At 41.8% G+C, this 7134-nt stretch overlaps 1 long non-coding RNA gene across 1 annotated transcript; it reads right to left on the minus strand.

The window, feature by feature from the left end:
- Nucleotides 1-780: 780 nt before the first annotated feature.
- Nucleotides 781-3623, minus strand: LOC106724112. The gene is made up of 2 exons (XR_001359874.1): nt 3510-3623; nt 781-928 (listed from the first exon to the last, which is right to left on the minus strand). It is a non-coding gene; the product is annotated as an uncharacterized LOC106724112 (long non-coding RNA).
- Between the last annotated feature and the right edge of the window lie 3511 nt (nt 3624-7134).

Raw genomic sequence — 7134 nt, forward strand, 5'->3', positions numbered from 1 at the left:
GGAGGGTGGGGGTAAGGGGGAGAGATCAACGAAAGGACTTCTCTGCATGCATATAAGCTAACCAATGGACACAGATATGGGGAATGGGGGGGTGAGGGCATGAGTGGGTGGGCAATAAGGGGGTAAGGACACATATGTAATATTTTAATCAATAAAAGAAGGAAAAAAAGACTCAAAAGGACCAAGTTTATCCCAAGTAATTTAACTGTGCTCCAAGAAAAACAAAAAACAGTTCAACACTATTTAGTGAAAAACAACAAAACCCAATATTCAATGAGGTAAAATTCACAATGTCCAACATGCAAACAAAAATATTATCAGGTATGAAAAGAGCATGACTCATAAGCTGGAGGTGGGGGGATAAATCAATAGAAATGGACCAAGAAATGACAGACATAATGTAATTAGCAAAGACCTTAAAATATATAATATTTCAACAGATATTTCACCAAAGACAATATATAAATACAAAAAAGACATGAAAAGATGCTCAACATTGTTAGGGAAATACAACTTGAAATCAGAATGAGATACCACTACACATCTATAAGAATGTCTACTAGTAAAATCAAAAAGACTGACCATACTCAGTTCTGACAAGGATGTGGAGCAACTAGAACTCTCATACATACTGCCGGAGGGAATGTAAAATGGTACAACCATTTTGGAAATATGGTTTGGCAGTTTCTTTTAAAGTTAAACATATAGTTATGTATGACTTAGAAATTCCACTTTTTAGATATTCAGCCAAGAAAAATGAATACACATGTTCATATAAAGACGTGTTCATAGCAGCTTTATTTATAAGTGCATAAACTGGAAAAAGTGTTCATCAACTATTGAATGGATAAACAAATTGTGATACATTAGTTCCCCTTACCCAGGGTTTTGTTTTCAGTGGTTTCAGCTACCTGTGGTCAACCTTGACCTGAAAAATACTAAATGGAACATTTCAGAAATAATTCATAGTTGTAAGTTATGTGCCATCCTGAGCAGTGTCATAAATCTCCAGCTAACGTGCTTCATCCCGTCAGAGACGTGACTCATGCCTTTGTCCAGGAGAGCCAGGCTGTATAGGCTACCCACCCTCATTAGTCACGTAGTAGCCGTCTCAGTTATCAGATGTACTGTCATTGTATCACAGGACGTATGTTCAAGTTACCCTAATTTTACTTAATAGTGACCCCAAAGTGCAAGAGTAGTGATGCTGGCAAAATTTAAATATGCCAAGAGAAGCCAAAAGGGCTTCCTTTAAGTGAGGCATGTATGTATGTATGTTTGTACAGGAAAAAAACAAAGTACACAAAGGGTTCAGTACTATCCGTGGTTTCAGGCATCCACTGGGTGTCTTGGAGTTTATCTGCTGAAGATAAAGGGCACTAGAGTATCCATTCAATGGAATACTACACAACAATGAAAAGGAACAAACTACTGATCATTGCAACAACATGGATGAATCTCAAAAGCATTACGCTAAGTGTAAGAAGTCAGATACAAAAGACTCATCTTGTATAATCCCATTTACATGATAGTCTAAACATAACAAAATGTTTTCCTCTACAAATTCTAACTGCTTTTGCCTCTCTGAACTCTATCATAGTGATAGAAAGTACATCAAGCCACACCATTGAGCTTTTTCTGCGCACACACACACACACACAAAAAAAAAAGAGAAAGAAAGTGCATCAGTGGTCCTCAGATGCAAGGTATGGGAAAAGAGAAATTACTGCAAAATGGTAAGAGGGAAATTTCTATGTCCTGATTGCATAATCATATACATTTGTCAAAAGTCACAAAACTTTACACTTAAAATTGGTGGATTTTATTGTATATACATTATATTTCAATAAAGTTAATTTAAAAACTAGAAAAAATATTATGATGTATTATGTGAATCCCACTTCAGTAACTATGTTTTTAAATTGGTCTTCTTATTGATTGGTTTAAATTTTATATTTATGTTCAGAAAATAAGCCTTTCAATCCAAGTTGAAAATGTTTTTTTTCCCCACTTTGCCATTTTTCCCCCTTTGGGCATAGTTCATGGTACTTTCTTCTTTTCACATTGTTCAAAAATTTTAAATGGTCATATTGATGTATTTTCTATGGTTTCTGAGGTTTGTAATTATGTTTACACAGGCCTTCCTTACATTAAAAACACTCATTTTTAAATGAGTTCCCTCATTTATTTTACAGCTTACTCAGACACATATTCATTTCATTGAGGATGTTGGCATTAAGCTTTTAAAAAAATTTTTTTAAATTTTTCAGTTAAAGTTGATGTTCAACAGTGTGGTGACTGTTGGGGGAAAATGGGGGAGGGTATAGCCGCAGTTGTTCTCAACCTTCTGGCCCTTTAAATACAGTTCCTCATGTTGTGACCCAACCATAAAATATTTTTGTTGCTACTTCATAACTGTAATGTTGCTACTGTTATGAATCATAATGTAAATATCTGATATGCAGGATGGTCTTAGGCGACCCCTGTGAAAGGGTCATTCGACCGCCAAAGTGGTCGCGACCCACAGGTTGAGAGCCCCTGGTATAGGGGGATAAATGGTGATAGAAGGAAACTTGACTTGGGGTGGCAACCACATAATACAGTGTACAGGTGATGTGTTGTGGAATTGAGCGCCTGAAACCTGTATAATTTTGTTAATCAATGTCATCCCAGTAAATTCAATAAAAAGGAAAAAGATAAAGTTAACATTCAATATATTAGTTTCAGGTGTACAGCATAATTATTAGCCATTTATATCACTTATGAAGTAATCTCCCCAATAAGTCTAATACCCACCCCCACCCCTGATACCATACATAGTCATTAGAATATTAGTAAAGTCTATTTTAAAACTTTATGTATGTATAATAACTCATTTCCCTTTGCCAGGGATTGGTTGGGGTGACATCTGACCCTGTTCTGGCCTCTGAAATGCCAGGGGAAGTCTAGGGGTGGGGAGCTTCTGGCAAATAGTTCATCCTTGTTTGCCCTGGTCGGTTTGCTCTATAGTTACACACTGGCCTGCAGGTCAAAGGGCTGTAGGTTCAATTCCCAGTCGAGGGCATGTAACTCCATTGTAGGTTCGATCCCTGGCCCCAAATGGGGCCAGTGCAGGAGGCAACCAATTGATGTGTGTCTCTCTCATTGATGTTTCTCTCTCTCTCTCTCTCTCTCTCTCTCTCTCTCTCTCTCTCTCTCTCCCTCTGTCCCCTCCCTTTCTGCTCTCTCTAAAAATGAATAGAAAAAATATCCTTGGGTGAGGCTAAAAAAGAATGCCAGAAGTCCTGCTCTTTCTTTCTTGCCTTTGGACAATATGTGTGAGAACATATTGTCTGATGCTGCTGCAGCCCTCTCCTAGTCCTTTGGACGTGGGATGGGCTTCTGGCATTTGCAAGCAAGAGAAATAAATAAATTACTCTGACTATAGGGCCCTGGGCCCTTGGCCAACCCAACTCCTTAGGGACCTCAGTGAGGAATGGCCCAGCTGTCACTGCTGACTCTTATCATACCTGTGTCATCGCTGGTGAATATCTTATGTTGTCCGAATCCCCTGGCAACAGGTGCCAGCCAAGTGGGTCAATCCCCACGCTTCAGCCTGCTGAAGGCAGAGGACGAGTCAGGCAAGGCCCCTGAAGGCAAACAGATGGTTAAAACTCAAGCGAGGCAAAACCCAACACAGAGCCCAAAGGGCAGCATGGGAACCAAAGAACAAGAGGCGGAGCTCGGGCCTGGCCTGCAAGGCTAATTTATGGGAATAAATCAGCCAAAGGGAAAGGCAGGACCCTGGCCCCTCTTCAAGCAGCGAGCAGCGTTAGGCACCTGCGATTCCTTCCCTTGCTTGGTAAGAGGGTATGGTCTGCAGGCTTACAGGTTCACTGGAGAGGCCATGAGCATAGGAAAATGTAGGAAGGCAGATATTAGCTCAGTACTTCACTAGTTTGGGATGAATTTTATGGTCATTATGAGTCTCAGTTTTTTCTTCTATAAAATGGGGATAATGATACATAACTTGTGTTGTTCATGTGAGGATCAAATGTGATAACCTCAAAGTGGTGGTTTTAAAAACATGACTACAACTATGTAAAACAGTATGGAAGTTTCTCATAAAATTAAAAATACAACTACCATATGATCCAGCAATTTCTCTCCTGAGTATTTACCTAAAAGTATGAAAACACTTATTTGTAAAGATATATGCACCCTTGTATGTTTATCGCAGCATTATTTACAACTAGGGGCCCAGTGCATGAATTCGTGCACCTTGAAAGGAACTGTGGGCCATGAGGCTGAGGTAGGCACGGAGGCAGGTCTCAGCCCATCCTCCATGCCCCCGCCCGGCCCCTCCCACCAAGCCCCCTGGCAACTGGCAGCCTCGCTCCTGCTGCCGCTGCTCCCATGCGCTGACAGTGCCGCCCCCGCTTGCACCTGCTGATGGCCCAGAATGATTGGAGCTGGCACCAGCAGTGGGTGCAAGCGGGGCTGGCTGCTGTCCTGATCACCCCTCAGGAGCTGAGGGAGGTGGAGAAGCCCTCAGGGGCGATCAGGGCCAGCAGCCACCACTCACACCCGCTGATGATGTCAAGTGATCGGGACCAGTGCGGGGCACTGGCAGGGGGTGCGAGCGGCAGCTCCAGCGCTGGCTGCAAGTGTGAGCGGGGCTGGCACCAGCAGCAGGTGTGAACACTGGGCGGGACTGTGGCACGTGGGAGCAAAGAATTTTCAGTAACCACCAGAGGCTTGCCCCAATGACAGTGACTGGCACCCCGCCTTGATCTGGTATCCCCACTCACCTACTCCACCATCCCACCGTGGCCAACAAGTGGTTGCAAATTCTTTGATATGTCTCCCATTAAGAGGTGTGGTCTATGTCCCATCCTGTTGAATCCATGTGAAGGTGTGAATGATCCCACCAACATTTTACATAAGAAGTGATGTCATATGACTTCCAACGCCATGTCATAAAAGGCTATGTAGTTTCTGCCTTATCTTTTACTCATTCTTGGAGCACTGAGCCAACTGGCTTAATAAAAGAAGTGTGACGTTTTAACCAGTTTGGCTCAGTGGATAGAGCATCAACCCGCGGACAGAAGGGTCCCGGGTTTGATTCCGGTTAAGGGCACGTACCTTGGTCATGTGCTGGATCCCTGGCAGGGGGCATGCAGGAGGCAGCTGATCGATGTTTCTAACTCTCTATCCCTCTCCCTTCTTCTTTGTAAAATCAATGAAATACATATTTTTAAAAATAAAAGAAGTGTGACTATACTGAGGCTGCCATGCTCTAAGCAAAGCCAAATTACATGGAAAGGCCACAGGTAGGCACTCCAGTTGACAGTCTCAGCGGAGCCCAGCCTTCAAGCCATCCCAGCCCAGGCACCAGGCAGGTCAGTGAAGAAGCTTCCAGGTGACTAGGTCCTAGTCACTAGAGTCACCCCCAGCCATCTGAGTCTTCTCAACTGTGTTCTCATAAATACTGAAGTAGACATGCCACTGCACTGTGCCCTGTCCAAATTCCTGACCCAGAGAATGTATACGTGTAATAAAATGGTTGTTGTTTGCCCAGTAAGTTTTGGGGTAGTTTGTTAGACAGTAATAGATAGGTAACCAGAATGCAAGGCAAAGCTCCAGGTATAGTAACAGAGATGGGATTTAAACTTATTTCTCTGATTCTTTAGACCAAGCATGTCAAACTCGAGGCCACAACGAATACTTTTTGTTGCCCAGCCAATATAACGGTATGTAAGAAACGTTTTAATAAAAATTTCGTAACTTAATTTTTACAATATCCTGTTATACATAATTATTAATAACTAGAGGCCCAGTGCACAAAAATTTGATCACTATAATCATGTTGCATTCATTTGCCCTACGCGCAGGCGCATCATTTTTCTCCACTAATACTAGCAGCGAATATGTTAGCAGCCTATTGCCACATCATTAGGCTTGTACTGACTTGTTTGTTGTGTGCGACAGGAAATATTTTGCTTTCGGAGAACAAGAAAAATGGGTTTATTTGTGTTACGCTTATTAACTTGTGCGGTTATTCAGTGTCTGGTAAGTTAATGTTCAAGAAAAAATATTAATTTTTATTAAAATGTTCTATTATTTTATGTTCACGATTACTCATTTATTTCAGCCCTTTGTATTCAGCATGTCTCTATCAAAATAAACCTACATTTCTGTGAAGATTGAAGCTTTTGGGGTTTTTTTTGTGGCCCACATAAACTTCCACTTTGTTTATTTGGCCTGTGTTAGCCTTTGCGTTTGACATGCTTGTCTTACATCCTCTGGAGAGGCGATTTCCCCTGGACAATTACAGCCCATCTCTAAGAAAAGGATCGCTTCTGTGTGCAAAGTCATTCCAGCTAAGCAATCCGGGCCCTAATTTCATCACAGCATTATGAAACCGATCGGTTTCTTTGTATAAAATCTTAAAAGGGCTCCATGGGCTCTTTAAGCCAAAAAGGGGCTTTTGAAAGTAGTTCAGGAAATTGCCAGCATGGAAGCGATTTCCACATGTGTCTCTCAATATTGCAGCCTCTCTCTTTAGGTGCTGATCTCTCCTAGACTCTAATAAGAAATGAAAGACCAGCTTAGTTTCCTTTTAAAAGGAGGCTCAATTAAAGAAAAAAAGTCCCCAAGAAGTCTGAATATGGGAATGACATGCAGACCATTAGCTTTCTTTCCTCGGCTTTCAGGCCGATCTGTATTCTCCATTTGCTATGAGTATTCCGTCCCATCTAGGTCAGGGAGAATTATGTGTGTATAACTGAAGTGGAGTGTGGATTTTAAGTAGAGCTTCAGCTCCATGGCTGCCGGCCGCCATCTTGGTTGGGTTAATATGCATATAGTCACTCTGATTGGCTGGTGGGCGTGGCTTAAGGTGTAGTGAAGGTATGTAAATTTGCATGTTTGTCTTTTATTAGTGTAGATGAACTACAACGTTCTCTAATGACTGATTACTATAATCGTGTTGCATTCATTTTCCTTACGCGCCTGCACACCATTTCTCTCCACTAATACTAGCAGCGAATATTCTGGCAGCCAATTGCCACGTCATTAGTCTTGGACTTGTTTGGTGTGCACAACAGGAAATATTTCACTTTCAGAGAACAAGAAAAATAGGTTTATTTATGT

Source organism: Myotis brandtii, unplaced genomic scaffold (assembly GCF_000412655.1).
Source record: "Myotis brandtii unplaced genomic scaffold, ASM41265v1 scaffold1172, whole genome shotgun sequence".
NCBI classification, from domain to species: domain Eukaryota; kingdom Metazoa; phylum Chordata; class Mammalia; order Chiroptera; family Vespertilionidae; genus Myotis; species Myotis brandtii.